Below are 18,853 nucleotides of genomic sequence, written 5' to 3'. Positions count from 1 at the left end.
AGATTAAAGCACCTTGCTTTGAAATGAAAAGTCAATGGGGAAATGAGAGGGCAGGGGCAGATGGAGGGAATTCATCAGTAATAGTTGATTTAAGAGAAATAAGACAGCAAATGAGCTGGTGAGTCTCCACTGCTCCCCCAGATTCCTTCTCTGCCTTCTTTTACCCTGCTCTGTGACCTAGGAAGCTAGCTTCTATGCACTGCATTGCCAAGTGTGTTGTTGTTGCTCTTGTTTTTCTGGGCTTCCAGGTGGGTTCAGCCACTGGGGAAGAATGGCAGAGGTATATGCAGGATATGAAGGACTGGAAGAGACATGTTGGTGATTTATTTCCCCCTTCATGGTTGGGGCAGGTCTTCTTCCATGATTGCATCTCTCCCTGGACTCCAGTAACACTGTTCCCTCTTTTTTATTCCTTCAGGCCTAGGAATAGCAATGTCTTCCCACTGTTCAAATGTATCACAGTACCTTAAACATCTCTAACTGGTTCCCTTAATCCTGGTCTTTCTATTAAATTGTTCTCATATAAAGCATTGTGTATATACTGTATCTTTCATAATGGAAGTCCAATTGATAGAACAGGGAATTCTAAACCATGAAGAATAAAAAGAGATATGGGACAGATCTTCAGAAAAAGAACTTCAAACTCAGGGAGATAACATCTCAATATGCCTACAGTTAAAAAAAAAAAAAATCAACATAAGTCAATAGGATGAACTGCTCTCTTAAGGAATATGGGCAAGTCTGTTCACTTATATACAATTAGTAGAAATATTTTCCCAGATGTCTGACATTAATGCTCCTATTTTTAATTCCATGAACTCAAGGAAGAGCAAAGGGAGCACACAGGTGGGGGTGGGTATTTGCAGCTGGAGTTAGTACTTTCCAGCAACTCTGCATGGCAGCCACCTACAGCACTAATTCTGAAAGCTTGGTATGAAGCACAGGACCAGAGGAAATAAAATCAATACGAACAAATCCCAGATGAAAATGAATGCTTCCTGATGATTAGCAAACTTAAAAAGGAAAAAAAAAATGAAAAGAAAAAACTTTAATAGCTCAAAATTGGCTTAATGCAAAATATTCACAGACCACAAAATACATATTCTGATAGAATTAAGGCACTCTTTTAGAGCTTTCTTACTTGGCTACAAGTCAGCACTCAGTTTTCCTTGAGTGAAATATTTGGTTTCACTCATTAAAATCATTAACATCGGAAGTAACTTCAAGACTTGCTGTTTCCTTAACACTGAGGCACAGATCCTGAGCTCAGAACTTGGAAATCAGAAAGATTTTCCATTCACTTTGGACATAAACAAAGCAGATTAACCAGGTAAATGATGTATATCTCTATTCAATATTTATAGACATTACTATTACTAATATCTGTAAAAAAAAAAAAATGAAGAGCCATCCAACCCCATACATTTAAGACACATACACCTGCAGCCTAGTCATTGCTCACATACTCAGAATGAAGTCATATTTTATGTCAACTGGGGTTGTGGTAATTTGAAATAGTGTCATATAAAATATTAATGAATTTTCAATTTTGATGTACAATTAGACAACACAATTTTTATTTTATGTTTATTCCTATGGGAAAAATAATTTTGAATTATGAGTTTCAAATTATGTAAAATCTTCAAGAAAGGTTTCCTTACATAAAGTATGATTACATCTGTCTTCCTTTGCAGAAAATTCTCTTGTGCTAGGAATAGTGATAGGCAAGTTGGCTTGAAGCTGAAACTCTGCATGGATACCCCTTCCTTGTAAGAGTCCTTGTACAACCTTGGGAAAATTGTTTAGTTTCTGACAATCACCTAAATAGAATTGTACCAAGTATGATTTTTAATGTGGAATCTCAAGTATAGGAAAGCATAAGAACCCTTTTTTTTTTGCAATGTATAAATTTCTATTTTAAGCTTCTAAACAGCCAACACTTTGGGGTGTAGGGGTGGATATCATTTGACCGTGAAGAGGTATGCTGTACGGTGGAAAATATCATCCTCTCACTTCTTAAGGCATCAGTCCACCAGACTCCTGGTGAGAGCATCTTCATTCTTGTCCATCTAGGGTCTTCAGTCCTGCAGTTTCTTCTGTCACATCAGAGCCACAGTCGGGACATGGGCAGACAGCTGCTACTTCTGTTCATTAATCAGGATATTAATCTCTTCTGGGCTCTGTCCTAGACATACCAGCAACCACTTTGTCTCTGAGAGCTTACTGACTTCCTAAGGCTCTACCTGGCAGGAGTTTTCAGGTTCTTTCTGCTCTAAGATATTCCCAATGTCCCTGTAATCTTGTAACCTCCCAAGGGGTCTGCCCAGGAAAGAGGACACAGGACCTTTTTCTCTGAGATTCACAAGTATCATAGGTCTCTCATTACTCCCCATTCCATTACTTTCTCCTCCAAACCTAGAGGCACATATTTTTCCTCTCCTGGAATCTCTCCCCTCTCTTTTTGCAGCTCTTACATCAAAAAAACACATGTACATGGGGATGTTTGCCTATGAATCACAAAGGATACATTTTAAATTGAATTTATGTCTTCGAAACCAGGATGTTTCCAACTGTTTTCATCATTATTCCTATATTGCTGTTGCTGTTGTTATTGTCTGCATGTAATACCACTTCGCTAATGCGAAACTCCCAGACTAACTACCTGCATATATAGATAGAAATAAAGATGGAGCTAGGGATAACCAGGAGAATAAAGAACATATGGGAAAATTTTTAAATAATGTTTATTTGAGTATATACTTCACCCACATAATATACAGATAAAATGAATAACTTCTGTAATTCATTTTGTAAATTAACGTTTTCAAGTAAATTTTAAATTTTACACTGTATAACTTGAAGAAAACTTTTTTTCAAAGAACAGTGTTTGCAATGATTCAAACCTTCACAGCTGTATGAGATTGGATAAAGGGATGAAAATGTCAAAGTCTGGTCCAGGTGAAAAAATGAAAGCAAAGGGAAAAAGTCATCTTTAATTATCTTTGGAGTAAGTTAGTGTCAAAAGGCAGGTCCTATGCACAATTTCATGGATTTATTTTAAAGAAGGACTAGTCCTCAAATGAGCCTTTTTCTCACAAGTGAGTTGAAGGTGCATTTTTACTGAATGATGTTAGTATAGACTAATTGACAACTTGTGCTCATATAGCTGGATTGGTGAGATGTGACTGGCTACACACATATACAAAGCAAACACACATGGGGAAAAACATGACTCTTCAAGTTGGGACAAAGCAAATGGCCATCTAAACTATGAAACTGTTGAAGGGGAAAATATTATGAGTTTATGAGAAATTATGGTATAGTTGGAAGGCTAGGGGAACACAAATATTATAAAACATATCCAAAAGTATGGTGAGTGTGAAATGCTCTATTGACAGCCCTATTAGTCACTCATGTCCATTTCTCCATCTGCCTGGTGTTTGACCTCAAGCAAGCACTGGCCTGGGCTAATCTTAATCCAGCCAGAAAGCTGAAGTTTTGATCCCTTGCATGGTTTCTGTTTCTATCACCAAGGCTACTCTCTGTGAGTCCATTATGCTAACAAATGAGGTATTCTGCTTAGTTAATTTTCAGTACTCTTCCTTTGAAATATTTCTGGTGAGCATTGATAATGGTAAGCATTGATATGTAATACAAAGATTTTTAGATCTGTATTCACTCCCATGTATCCACTTGGCGTTTCCTCAGATCTTGTCTCCAATCTTCTAATATATTTCCTTCTAGACTCCTGAACCACTAGCTAAAAACATTCATCACTGCTAATGATTCTATGTGTATTTTTATCTCTAGCCACTTCTACTTTTACACAAATAGATAATTAGGTAAATCATCCAATGCTCGCTCTGTTGGGAAGATTTCTTCTCAGCACTTTGTTTCAAAGCTACTCCTGTTTAGGGATGTAATGCCACAGCAATTCACTTTGAGTTTATATTGATATATCAAGCCAACTCACCCTGCGACTGTTTTGTCCTCTGTCAATCAGTCAGTAGCGTTGTCCACCATGTGGTCCCTAGGTGTGAGCTGAGTGAAAAGCACTGGCACAACCATGGAGCTGATATGGGGGTCTGGGCCACTTACTCATGCAGCGTATTTGTGCCTCTGGCCCATTTACGCCTGATCCTGGCTGTAACACTTACGCTTTATGATGGATTGCCATGGAGCCCATCAGGCCCTATCACTTTTTGGTCTGACAGAAAACAATGCATGATGGATAGCTCTGACCATATGGCCACCTGATGTCTTAAGGTCAGCCGCTCAGTCGCTGCCAAGACTCAGTATGGACTAGATGCTATTTTTTGAATGCTGGATAGTTCTTCCTTACAGATAGCATGTTCTTTCTCCAAAACTCTGGGGCTTTAAATTTTTATTTTCTTACTGAGACTTGTTATAAACACAGCAGAGTAATTTTCTCATTATAGGTACTTCTAGTATCACAGCATCTGCTAGATTAGAGGGCGCAGCAGTGGGCTTGCTCTTTAACATGGACTTGCTGAAGAGATCTTTCCTGTTCTAGACTCAGTTCAAATGTGGCTGCCCTCCATGTCACCAGATAAAAGGGGAAAAAAAGTGTATTTCTAGCTGTGGATTGTGCTGTTGGCCAAATCCAAACAGACACACCAAACATTGTACTTCCTTCTTAGTGGTAGAAGTTATAGAGTCACATGTTCTTTATTTTAGGAGGTACAACCAGGTATAACTCAGTCAACTGAACTTTTGGCATTTTAATCTTTGTAAGGCTTATCTTCCACCTTTTAGAGTACATGAGCCATATGCAGGACTCCAGTGTATTTTCTGTTCCTTGTTATCCAGTCTGATTAACCTGGTATCATTGATATAATAGGCTATGTGTAGAGTTGGCTTAGCCCCGAAGCAAAGACAAATATATATACTGCTGCCTCTCCCACATAAATGTGGACTGCTTTTGATCCTCTGCTCTCAGTGTGGAAAACAAATTTATCTGCCAGATCAATGGTAACACGCTTTGTGCTCCAGTCATATCAGTTGACTCTAGGGAAGATATTACATTCAGTGCAGCTCGGTTTCAACTGGGGCTGCTACTTGGTTATGATTGCAGTAGTTAACTTTCTTCTCCTAATTTTAACTTTTTTTTTTTTTTGGGTAAGGAGATATACTTGAGTTAAATAGTGGTGTAATGGGGAGTACCACTCCTGTATCTTTTAGGTCATTAAAAGTAGTATTAAGTTTTAACTGCACTAAAGATACAATATTTTTTAATATGTTTGTTAAATATTGGTGGCAGTTTTAGAGGCTTCCACTGTGCCTTTCTCACTGTGACAGCTCTTACCCAATAGGCCAAGCAGGTGTATCAATTTCAATTGTAAATCCAAAGACCAGGAATATGAGCATAGAGTGGGTCTATGGACAAAGCAGGCCATTGCAAGCTTGTCTTGGGTTCATCGCCTGGCCCATATATGCCTCTACTCTAACATGGAAGCCACAGTGATGCTTCAGGTCCTTAAGCATTAAAGTCAACTTAGATCTTATGTTCAAGCATGCTTTAAATGTTTGAGTAATCCCCTTTCCCAAACACATAGTTTTCTAAGAAAATGGTCATAGATCCCTTTGGGGAAGAATGGAAAGATCGTTACTACATAGACTTGCACAGTCCGTGGTATAGCAGAGTCATTCCTCATTTGGGGTCTGATCTTTCCCTTAGTCAGTTAGCTGGTGAGTTTCTGGCCTTTTATGATATATCCATGTTAGCATTCCCAATTCTCTGATGAATCTTTTATGTTCTTCCTTGACTGTTTGCTGTGGCAGCCAGCATTTGTACTTTGCTTTAATGTGGACCATTGCTCCATTCAATCTCCCAAGAGACATCCTGGTAACATATTAGTATCATCTCCAAGAGCCCATGTCAGGACAGTAAATGTTATGACATTGAAGAATGCCGTTATATGGATAAACTCTCTAATCCAACTAGTTATGCCATCCTCCTTACCATCATCCTCAATATCCTGTATATATTCTCTTATAGTCTCTAGTCTGTTGTCAGTACATGTTGGCTAGAACCTGCAGCTCCCAGGTTTTCCCTGGAGGCTATATTATTATTGGTCTTTTGGTCAGGAAAAGTGGAGGTTGATCCTGAAAAAAGCTTGTGTTGGAATACAAAGCAAAGTTGTCTGAATACAAAGCAAAGTTGTCTGCATTTTCTTTATTAAGAAAGAAAAGCTAGATTTTTAATAGCAATAGGAAGCCACTTCTGCAGGTCCAAAATGTTTAGGAGTACCTGGCATTTGAAAATTCTTGAATGTACCAATCCAGATGTTATTATTTCAAGTTTCAAAGTCACACTCTTTTCAAATTAGTGCTCTAGTCTTGGTGTAGCTGATATGTGGAGATTGAGAATTTTATCTTCTCTACAAATCCATTTTAGTAAGTGCTGGGCCTAATGCTTGGCTGCTTCTACCATCCAGCTGCTAGTAATGACTACATCTTTATATGTTATCAAGGTACTACTTTGACATTCACAGTTTTACATTGCAAATAATCATCTTCAGCCTGTTATTATCTTTATCTGATGCATTTAGCAAATTTCCTCCAACTTCAAAACCCTATAATGAATACTTTATCTGTTACTCTCAAATACCTGAGGTACTGCACTAACCATGACCTTCTTTTCAGCTGTTGTTGAACACCTGTTCACAACCAAAGGAAATTTTAACAATTTATCCCACTACATGTCAAGAGATATCAATATTCCAATTACCTTGAGTGGTGGGGTTTTCAATGCCAATAAACCAAAGAATGACCCAGTTCCCAAGTCCCATTTTAGCGTATCATCATTTTAGGTCATTTTTCTGGAAATATACTGAGATTGAGATTTATAAGCAATAATTTTATCAGGGATGCTCTAACATGTAAGGAAGTGAGGGTGCCAGTACAGGGCAAAAGGATAAGTTGAATTATGATAAATTATAATAAAGGTATTAATCAACTCCAATCTCACATGGAATCTAGAACTAGAAAGAGCCTTCAAGGATTGTCCCAAATTATTGCAAATGGGTTGAACTTTTGAGATTTCTAATTTATTATTCATTCCATACAGGCTGTCCCCAGCAAAATCAATTCCCACATGGTGATGCAGCTAAGAATCATCAGTAGCCATTACTCCTAGAAGCTCATGGAATTTGAAAGGTGGGTATGGGTGGCATACTATACCATCCACTATAGAGGAGTCACCTAAAGCATTGAATTCTGATGGAAAACTTTACAAATTGTATATGGTCAGGAGATTGATGAATGACAGATGAACCAGTGAGAGGTTCTAAACTCAGGACAGTCACTGAGTTGGTAAGGGGCATCAAGACTGTGAAGTAAAAGAATTGCAAACAAATGAATACCTGGGAAAAATGGTACCATGTTGAAAATAGAAGGTATACTGACTGGAACAAGAGAGAATGTTGACAAACTTCGCTAGCAAGTATGGACTTGAAATCCTCATTTCACTAGAGTGAAACATGAAGCCACTAGTAACTTTTTATATTAATAGTGTAAATTGTTGACCCACTTCTGTGGGTCCATTTCTGTACAATATTTTTACTTTTTTTTCTAATACTTAAAGAAACCAGCCCTCTGGCAAGCATAAATTTTGGATCTCTCACTGAGTTTTCCATATCATTAAAATAATATATATAATTTAAAATACTTGTGTTTAATTTGTATTTAATTTATATTTGTTCCTCAGCCTCAGCACTGTTGACATTTTAGACCAATGATTCTCTGTTATGAGGTTGCCCTGTGCATTATAGTAGGTTTACCAGCATCCCTAACCTCTGTCCACCAGATGCCAGTGACACTCCCCTTCCCCCAAGTTGTGACAGCTATAAAATGTCCCCAGACATTGCCAAATGCCCCTGATAGAGAATCACTGATTTAAAATCATGTTCAGCTGTGGTTTTTTTTAAAATGCTTGTGTAGAGAAGAAGTTATTTACAAAGCAGGCCAATCTTGTGTGCATGACATTTGGGAATGTAATTTATTTAATTGTAAAGTAAATACTGAAGGAATGAGGAGTTAAGAGAGATCATATTAAAAAGGGAGAGGCCAGATGATTTTTTTAAATGGAGGAAATTAACCATAATATTTGTTTTTTGTTATTATAGGCAATATGACATCATATTTTTCTTGTTTTCTGCTTTGTCCATGATAGGAAAAAAATAAACAATTTTAATCCTAAGAGGATCAAAATTTTTGAAAGGAAAACCTAAAGGCTTGATAATAGCAAATAAAGAAAAATGACTCTTTAAAAAGACTTGGAATAACTTTATTGAGTTGGATTGCATGATGAGTTTTTAGTACTGGGTAATAACCAGTAATATATGTTTTATATATATGACAGGCACTATATCAAGTAAATGCAGGGATGAAAAAGCCATGTTTCCTACCCTCAAGAATCTTAACAATTGAAAACTGTAATTCTGAACTTGATCATACATAGGAATCACTGAGAAAGTTTTGTAGTTTTTTGTAGACATAGTGCTCAGATATGACCCCAGACCCATTAAATCAGAATTTTGATTTAGAAGAGAATCTAGGCATCAGTATGTTTTTCTAATATTTCTTGAGTTATAATTGACACCCCCCACTGTATAAGTTTAAGGTATACAGCATAGTGATTTGACCTAAATTCATTATGAAATGATTATCATGATAAGTTTATTAAACATCCATCATCTCAAATAGATAACAGAATTAAAGACATGGAAAAAAATTCCTCGTGATGAAAACTCTTAGAATTTACTTCCTTAATGATTTTTTTTTTTTTTTTTTTTTTTTTGTCTTTTCTAAGGCCACCCCTGCAGCACATGGAGATTCCCAGGCTAGGGATCTAATCAGAGCTGTAGCTGCTGGCCTACACCACAGCCACAGCAAGGCCAGATCCAAGCTGCATCTGCGACCTACACCACAGCACATGGCAACGCCAGATCCTTAACCCACTGAGCAAGGCCAGGGATAAAACCCGCAATCTCATGGTTCCTAGTCGGATTCGTTAACCACTGAGCCATAACGAGAACTCCTTCCTTAATGATTTTCATGTGTAACATCAAGCAGCGTTAATTATATTATATTGAACATTACAACCCTATTACTTATAATCCTGTAACCAAGAGCCTGTACTTTTTGACTGCCTTCATCCAACTCCCTTTCTCCCATCCATTCCCTCTGGTAACCACAAATCTGTTTCTATGAGTTTTTTTGTTTTTCGTTTTTAAAGTATAATTGACCTACAGCACTATGTTAGTTCCTGTTACACAACTATAGTGATTCAATATTTCCATATATTTCAAAACAATCTCCACTGTAAGTCTAGTTATGATGTGTCACTGCATAAAGATATCACATAATTATTGACCATGTTTCCCGCAACATATTTCATACTGACTCACGTACTTTGCAACTGAAGTCTGTACGTTTTAATATCCCTCACCTATTTCTTTTTCTCCTCTGTTTCCCTACGCTCCCTGTTTGTTCTTGGTATCTATAACTCTGTTTCTGCTTCATTATGTATGTTTATTCTGATTTTTTTTTTTGTCTTTTTGCCATTTCTTGGGTCGCTCCCACGGCATAAGGAGGTTCCCAGACTAGGGGTCCAATCGGAGCTGTAGCCACTGGTCTACGCCAGAGCCACAGCAACGCGGGATCCGAGTCGCCTCTGCAACCTACACCACAGCTCACGGCAATGCCGGATCCTTAACCCACTGAGCAAGGCCAGGAACTGAACCTGCAACCTCATGGTTCCTAGTCGGATTTGTTAACCACTGAGCCACGACGGGAACTCCCTGATTTTTTTTTTTTTTTTAAGATTCCACATGTAAGGGAAATCATACAGTATTTGTCTTTCCCTATCTGACTTTGTTCACCTAGCATACCCTCTAGGTCTACCCATGTGTTCATAAATAGCTAGATTTTGCTCTTTCTGTGGCTGAGTATTAATCCATTGTGTATACACAGACACCCTCACATATTGTATATCACATCTCTATCCATTCATCTATTGATGGGCATTTAGATTGTTTCCTTATACTGGCTATTGTAAATAATGTTGAAATGAACACGGGGTGCATATATGTTTTCTAATCAGTGTTTTTGTTTTCTTGGGATGAATACTCAAGGTGGAATTTTTGGGTAATATGGTAGTTTTATTTTTAATTTTTTGATGAATCTCTATATCGTTTTCCATAGTGGCTGTAACAATTTACATTCCTGCCAACAGAGTGTTTCCTTTTCTCCACATCCTTGCCAACACTTGTTTGTTCTTGTCTTTTTGATAATAGCCATTTTGTAGTTATCAGTATTTTAAAAGCCTTCCAATTAGTTCCAATTCACAGATAAGGTTGAAAGAGAAGTGTATGAAAAAACAATTATATTGCAAAAGAGTAAATATTATATAGTAGTATTGAGGCACAAAGGAATAAACACTAAACATAAATTTTTGAAAGTTTCATGAAGTTGAATGTTATCCCTATTGCAAAAGAGGCATAAATTCAAATATATATTTTATATTAAGGTAAGCAAAAATGTAGATGAGTAAACTTTAAGACCATGTTACGGTATAGTCTTTGTGAAATGCAGAAAAATGAATAAATGCAAGAAATAGCTTTTTTCTGTCAAGCTGCCCTAAAGTTCATAGTCATTTACACTATACAGAATTTTTATTTTTTTATCAAAAATTCCAGATGATTTGTTAAATAACAAAGAAGAAAATAAAAATTAAAGTAATATTTTGTTTATAATTACCATATACTATAAATCATTCAAATTATTGATCTGGTAATATGCATTTATTAAATCCTTATAAAAACAATGTAAGTGTCAGATATTCCAGTGAGTAGTAGTAATTAATTTAAAGGACAAAGTGGATAATCATACCTGTGCTCTATGGTGTGGAAATCTGTCTTGCCAAATGACAATTTATTCAGATGATCCGTCAGATCCAGTACTACCACCCAGGAAATATTTGGGTCAGTTTTGAATGAATTTTGCAATCTGTCCCACACATATGTAGGAAAACTTTTTCCTTTCTTTTAAATAAACTATAATTTGATTTCTTGAATTTTCATGAAATAGAGTAAATCCTGTGGTATGATGTGGTGTCCACAAAAAGTGAGGATATTACAAGTGCACAATACATTTGTCTCCAGACATTTACTACAGTTCAGTCCTGAAATTATTGCAGTGTTTCTGCTGGAAGTATCTCTTGGAGAATTTATATTTGAAAAGTATGGCTGGGACCTTGCTAACTAATCATAGCTTTTAATTTCTCAGCTTTATGAAAAATCAGGTTAGAGCCAGAAATCCATATACCTGGACATCATTGACCTATTTGCCTAGAATAAAGCATACAAATCCAATGGTCATATGAAGTGCATCCTTGTATCTTTTGCAAAACCACTATTGAGGGAATTTTCCATCACATTGTTCAATATCATATAAAGATCATTAATAGATAGTCTCAGAATTCAGTTTTGAGAAAAACAAGGTTTCTGTTATCATAGACTAGTACATATTTTAATATAAAGGACAATATTATGTGTCAAATTACTCATCCCCTTTCATTATAATACCATAACCATCTATATTACTCTGTCACGTTTTTGGCTTCTTTTTTAATTTTTTAAAAATTTTTTATTTCCAGAAATTTTTGAGCTAAATTTAATGTTCAATTACAGTAAATGTATTAGCCTAAGCTCTTGGAATATTCAATTTCCCCAACATCTTGTCATTTTACATTATCTTTTTCTAGTTTTATCATTGCATTGAATATATATTTAATTTGCATCAAATAATTTGCCAAGGTAAGCAGGTAGAATATATGTTAGAGTGTTTAGAATAATTGGGTTAAGTAACCATATGCATTATTTGTATTTATTCTGGTTCTACTTCATATTTTGTCTTTTAAAATATAATATTAAAGTTTACTTTCACTGAAGAATGCATTACTAAGTGGTGAAATGTTACTGGTTTTGTTTAAATTATATACATACATGAAAAGTATATCTATTCAGAACATAAAGTTAAAATCTAGGATCACAGAGTCTGTCTGTTCTGTCTAGAGACAAAACAACTAAAAGTAAATGCACAGGAATTCTTGTCATGGCTCAGCAGTCACGAACCCAACTAGTGTCCATGAGGACGCGGGTTTGATCCCTGGCCTTACTTAGCATTGCTGTGGCTGTAGCACTGCTGTGGCTGTGGTATAGGCTCGCAGCTACAGCTCCAATTCAACCCCTAGCCTTGGGACTTTCATATGGTGCTCGTGTGGCCCTAAACAGAGAGAAAAAAACAAAAAACAAAATTAAATGCCCAGGCTACAGGGCATTAGGTTTACTTATTTGAATATCTAAGATTATGACAAATGTCATAGATATAAATTATCAAATAATAGTAAATTTGCTCTTCTGCTGAAAATATTTTACTATAGCATTTTTATATTAATTTTACAAATTATATTCACTTAACGATATTTGCTTTAAGAAATTAATGAGATAATATGCATATATTTAAAATATATAGTGATCATTTTCCCACCTATGGAAACAGAAGTTCTAGCAATATCAGGATTGTAGTTCATGATTTAAAAGGGTCAACTTTATATCATATTCTTCTTTCCTAAAACATTTTTCTTTTCATCATTTGTGTGTCTAATGAAATTATAGAAAGTAGCACCTCTGCAGTAATAGAATGAATGCCAACAGAGTTTTTTAGTCATTAATTTATCTGCATCTTAAAAATAGCTTTTCCTCTTAGATAAACAATTGAAAATGATGACATAAATATATGAACACATGTAAAGATGTAGATTTATATCATGTCACACTTGGCATGCCAAAATAATGAGTCATAATGCAAGCAGTCTAACTTTCATGGATCCAGAGAAAATTCCATCACTGGTTCTCTCCAAAGAAATTTAGATTTATATAAATGTCATCTTAAAAATCAGTTTTTCTCTTGCACCATGATTAATATGTGAAAAAAAATCTACCATTTATGTATTCTCAGAGATGTTTTAGAAATATCTGTTAATTTGTGCCCTAATTCAGAACATAAAGAAACATTTCTCTAGTTCTGTAATGTCCAATATGGTAGCCACTAGCACTGTATGGTTATTTAAATTAAAATTAAATAAAATCAAAAAGCCCAGTTGTTCAATTGCAGTGGCCGCATTTCAGGTACTAAACAGCCTTTTGTGGCTAGTGGCTACCATACTGGGCCACAAAGAACACGTCTATCATCTTCTATCAACACAGAAATTTCTTTACTGTACATGGATAATCTAGAATGTCATCTCACCAACTGCATTTGAGTTGGACAGCACTTCTCTACATAATTAACAGAAAAATAGCACAAGAGGGACATGTTTCCATCCTCTTACTGATGTGTATTTATTCTAATATCACAAAATATTTTGTCTTATATAATCTAAAGCTCTAAAGCTTTCCCATTAGGGAATTACACATATCTTATAATATGGATTTAAAACTTGTTCAGGGAGTTCCCATTGTGGCTCAGCAGTAACAAACCTGACTAGTATCCATGAGGACACAGATTAGATCCCTGGCCCTGCTCAATGAGTTGAGGATCCAGTGTTGCCTTAAGCTATGGTGTAGGTCACAGACACAGCTCAGATCTGGTGTGGCTGTGGCTGTTGGCTGTGGCCAGCAGCTGTAGCTCTGATTTGACCCCTAGCCTAGGAGCTTCCATTCGCTGTGGGTGCAGACTTGAATAAAAAAAAAACTTGTTCAAAATAGTAAGATAATGTTAGGAAATCTCCTGGAAAGTACTTTAGGAAATTGATAAATCACCCTCTAGAAAGTTTTGACCATTTACTTCCTCTTAAAAACTATAGTTGTTGATAATTATGTATAACTTTTTGTTTCTATAAAAATTTTTTACAGATTTTTTTACTGCCTTATTCACAATTTTATATGTAAATGTGCCCATAAGACTACATCTCCTAAATTAATATACAACCTTTGACTTCTCTTTATTTAATACTGCATAATACACTAAGATACTTGAAAATAACATAATAAATTAATATTTCTGGATGACACAACGTTAAGAGAAAACATTTTTATTTCAACCACTATTGGCAGATTTCATAAAATGTAGTTGATTTCTCCCTATCAATAAGTCTAGTATTCTGAAAATAGTACATCAATTTTGACAATTGAGCCTCTTCCAATCCTTCGGGTCACTGCTATGAAACATTTTATGTGTAGCACTGTTACTATTTACAGATATAAGGCATAAGGGTTGATATTTATAGAACATTTGATCTAATTCCATTTATAATAACCTCCTCAGTCATTATCCAGCCAAAACATGAAATTTTCCAGTAATGTAAAACCCTGTAACTAGTTCATATGGTCTTCATTCAATCAACTTATTAATTTGAAAATAATGGGCAAATGCATGGGAACTCATTATATTCCTTGCCCTCAGGAAACTAATAGTTTAGTGAAAGGCTTCTGACAAGTGAGCAGGGAATTATAATAAAGTATGGTAAGTAAAACCATATAGTTAACTATGGATGTTAATGAGAAGTAAGGAAAACACTTAATTATTGAGCTTTTACTGTGTAATAGAGACTCTGATGGGCTGGGCACTTTCCATGAGGACTTAACCCACTTTGCCTGCCACCTTCATGGGACTGTCTGAATGCTCTAAAATCTCTAGTGAATATTGAAATTCTCATGAATTCAGGAAAAGACAAGCTGAAGTTCCCATTCCATGGATTCCTTGGGTGAACCTTCCCAATTTGTGAAGGTAGATACACTATGAAGCTGGGGCAACTTGTGGGAAGATCATTTAAATCCTTCTAATACTTGAAGACACCATTAGGTCAACTTTTCTTTATATCAAGGGTATCAAATACAACTACCATTTGATCCAGCAATCCCACTCCTGGGCATCTATCCAGAGAAAAGCATGACTCAAAAAGACACTTGTAATCCAGTGTTCATTGCAACACTCTATACAATAGCCAAGACATGGAAACAACCTAAATGTCCATGACAGAGGAATGGATAAAGAAAATGTGGTACGTATATACAATGGAATATTACTCAGCCATTAAAAGGAGTGAAATAACATTTTTAGCAACATGGATGGACCTAGAAATTATCATGCTAAGTGAAGTCAGTCAGACAATGAGACACCAACATCAAATGCTATCACTGACATGTGGAATCTTAAAAAAGGACAGAATGAACTTTGCAGAACAGATACTGACTCACAGACTTTGCAAAACTTATGGTTTCCAGTGGAAACAATTTGGGGGGTGGGAGGATGTGCTGGGGGTATGAGATGGAAATCCTATAAAATTGGATTTTGATGATCATTGTACAACTATAAATGTAGTAAATCCATTGAGTAATAAAAAAAAAAAGGGGTATCAATGGAAAAGTGGTTCTTTGGAAAGGAGATGTGTTACTGAACTGTACAGCCATTGTGAATACCAGCAATGAACATGTCACAGATAAGAATCTTTTCTCAGACAGTATCTTTACACTTGCAAGTCCAGACTTGAAGGGGGAGATCCAGAAACTTAAAGGTTGTTGGACAGATGAAGCAAAATTGACAAAACGTTTTGATCTAGCTATCCTGTTTTTCATTCATACAGTGGAGCCTATAAGGAAATACCAGAGAGGTTCACTGGGAGACCATTAAAAATGTCATATTTGCTGTGTCTGAACTTGAAAAGACTGCTCACTAAAACAGGTTACCTCTGTATTTCCCAAAGTCATTAAAGGAGGAGGGCTAATCACTGCTGTTCCTATATAGGAAATGCAAAAGGAGAGCCGATAGTACTCCAGTGGAAGATCAGAATAAGTGAGAACTTGGTGCCCAGGAACAGGTGTCTTGAAGAAGACTTGAAGTAGGTGAGAGAGTGAGTCTTGTGAAAACTGGTGGACAGCATAGAGATAGATGGAACAAAGGCACTAAGCCAGGAAAAGCATACTTGACCAATTAAACATGAAGAACAGAAATGTCAGAGTGGTAATGGAACCCAGATCATTTAGGTCTGGTTAGATCATTTTAAGCACATCAGTTCTACCCCAAGGAAGAAGGGTGGACATTTAAGGGTTTTTAGCAGGGGATGTTATGGTTAGACCTCCATGTTTACATATTTCATACTGACTAGTTCACAGAGACTGTATCATAGAGGGAAAAGAATGAATTAGGAGATTTGTTAAGAGACTATGGCAAGAATTTTGGCAAGTTGTTGTGGTGATATCTGGAGTTGTAGCAGTGAGAAATGGTCAGAAAATGGATTTACTTAAATTTTGAGCTAATGAGATTTCCTGTGGAATTGAACATTAAGTGTGAGGAATATACTTCTTTGACCTGGCATTAGGAAACACTGAGTTGTAAATAAGTGAATTAGGAAAGGTGAGGATGGAGCAAGTGTTGGGGGTAGATAAGAAATTTAGTTTTGGATATGTTAAGTTCAGAATGTCTATTAAACGTCCAGGCAGAGATGGATATATGCACCTGGACCCTGGAAAGATACTTGAACTAGAGGAAAATAAAAAGTCACCAGCTTAGAGAGAATATTTAAAGCCATGAGCCTGGATGAGATATCCAAGGGAGTGGATGCAGATAGAAAAGCAAAGCAGACTAAAAACTGAGCTGTGGGGAAATTCAACACTAAGAAATTAGAAAAGATAAAGAAGACTAAGAAGTGACCAATAAGTGAAAGAAAAAATGAGTATAGCATCCTAAAGGCAAGTGAGTGAGGGTATTGATACAACATTGTGCTCAGTTATGTCAGATGTTGCTGACAGTTGCAGTAAGATGAGAAATAAGAAAGCTTGGACATTGGTAAAGAGGATAAGTATGAGAAAAGAATCAAAAGGAATATTTGGACTGCACTCATACTCAGGCAACTGAATGCCTGATGTTTCAATTCAGTGAGATAAAGCTCGACCCCCGGGGCACATGCACATACCCAAGGGCTCTCCAAGTTTTCCCTTGCCTCACGTGGGCTGCCAGGTGGGGGCCCAGGTTAGAATTGGCAGTGGCAAGGGTGGGAACCCTAGGGGTAGTCACACAAGTGGCGTTGGGTTCCTTGATCAAGAAAGGCTTCTAGTGGGGCAGTGCTAAGTCCATGAGCTATGCCTGCAGCATCTCACAGTTACCAACGGTCTGGCCTGAGCACAAGTGTGCTGGCAAAGTCAATGCTCAGGCACTAAGCATTGTCCATGCACTCCTGGAAAATAAAAGCATACACATGGACATTACAATCAAGGATATCAGAAGGATATTCTAATATTTTAGAGTTTGAAATCCCTGGCTTTAAAAACTGCTACAGCATATCAAAGTACATATCCACAGACAATAGAAGTTAAATTTAAAACGGCTGCATCTGAGGCAAAAGAACACTATTTTCATAAGAAATTTTGAGTCTATTCATTATTAATGAAAAATTAATAACTTTGAAAGTATTTGTTTCCTTGGCATTGAAGCTACAGCTATAAAATATATAAAATGTTGTTTTGAATTTTTAAATAATATTCAAGTCATGAAGCCACTGTTCTGTCTTGAATAATCACCAATAGTTACAGGAAATGTCAGTAGAAACCTTTAAATGCTCTTGTACAAATTTACATTTACATTTATGTAATAATTACATTTATACATTCAAGTTACAACAGCACATCAAAGTGATTCACATGACGAGTTATACATCTCTAGAAAAATTGTTCCTCAAGAATTATCATCTCTAGATATATTAAAATTTTTATTTCAAAATAATTTATCAGGAATGAATTGCAACATTTTCAGTCTATAAAATACTCTGAAAAGTTCTAGTAACAGCCACATCAGCAGAAGTATCCTTTTTAAAATTAAAAGTTATCAAAAATTATTTGTACCCTTTCATTGCCAAGAATGGCCAATGTCAAATTATGTTGACTGAAAATCAGTTATTAAATGCATAACTTCTAATGGCCAGCTTATGAATATTCAGAAAAGTAAGCCAGAAAAATCTTATCAATCAAGAGTTCATATTAGTAAAGCATTATTATTGTATTATAAATAATTACACTAAAACACTATCTTTCCTGCCTTTGTAAGTTTGTTGTTACTCCTGTATTACATGCTGTTATTGTGTTATATAGGCACTAAAATATTTTTAAAAGAAGCTTTATGTTCCAGTACTTTTAATGTACTTTTTTCCCCAGAGTCTTAAAGGTAGGAAGTGACCCCATTTTTATTTGGCATGACAAACTATATAGCCAGCTCTGTTAAGAAGTTGATTTGCTGTGATGTGCTATTTTAGCAGAGAGAAACATTTTGAAAACGAGAAACTGAAACAAATAGCCAAAGGAGAGAGTACAGAGATTTGGGGACAAGTACAAGGAAAAGGTTAGAAGACGTGTGAGGGAGAGTTCATATCAGGCAGTGCCTGGATACAGTCAGAATGTTAGTTAGGATCAATTGGACCAGTGAAAAGTTGCCAGCTGGAGTAGTCCCTGCAGATCCTCCACGGCAAGAGTGGGAAATCCTGCTGTCTTGTTTGTTTGTATTAGGTAAATGCTGGTTAGTTACAACTTTATGTTTCTCAACTAGCTGCCATCCCCAGTTCCTCAGGGGAATCCTTAACTTCATTCTGTACATGAACAAGCATTTACTCCTCCAGTGTTAACATGGAGTTGCCCATATGAGAGGCAGTTTTATAGTAATTAGTACCTTCATTCCTTGTGACTGTTGCTTTAGGGCTTGCTCATATTTGAAACCAGTCTTCTTCAAATTCTCTGTCCTTGGTTTGCTTTTAAATAAGGCACATCTGTCCTGTCCCATA

General features: G+C 36.2%; 1 long non-coding RNA gene across 3 annotated transcripts in view; it reads left to right on the top strand.

Moving 5' to 3' along the window:
- LOC102164639 (uncharacterized) overlaps window positions 1–18,853 on the top strand; it is a 234,560-nt gene that overhangs the window by 82,314 nt on the left and 133,393 nt on the right. For all 3 annotated transcript variants that reach the window (XR_014829092.1, XR_014829093.1, XR_014829091.1), the window contains one exon: window positions 7,091–7,179. This is a non-coding gene — a long non-coding RNA (uncharacterized LOC102164639). The remainder of the gene's footprint in view (window positions 1–7,090; window positions 7,180–18,853) is intronic.

This window comes from Sus scrofa, chromosome 15 (assembly GCF_054392235.1).
Source record: "Sus scrofa isolate SSC_HxYL_T2T_F1_AM1 chromosome 15, Sscrofa_HxYL_maternal_Yorkshire_Landrace_v2.0, whole genome shotgun sequence".
Lineage (NCBI taxonomy): Eukaryota > Metazoa > Chordata > Mammalia > Artiodactyla > Suidae > Sus > Sus scrofa.
Note: the sequence above shows the minus strand (reverse complement) of the source record. Positions and strands in the feature narration are given on the sequence as shown.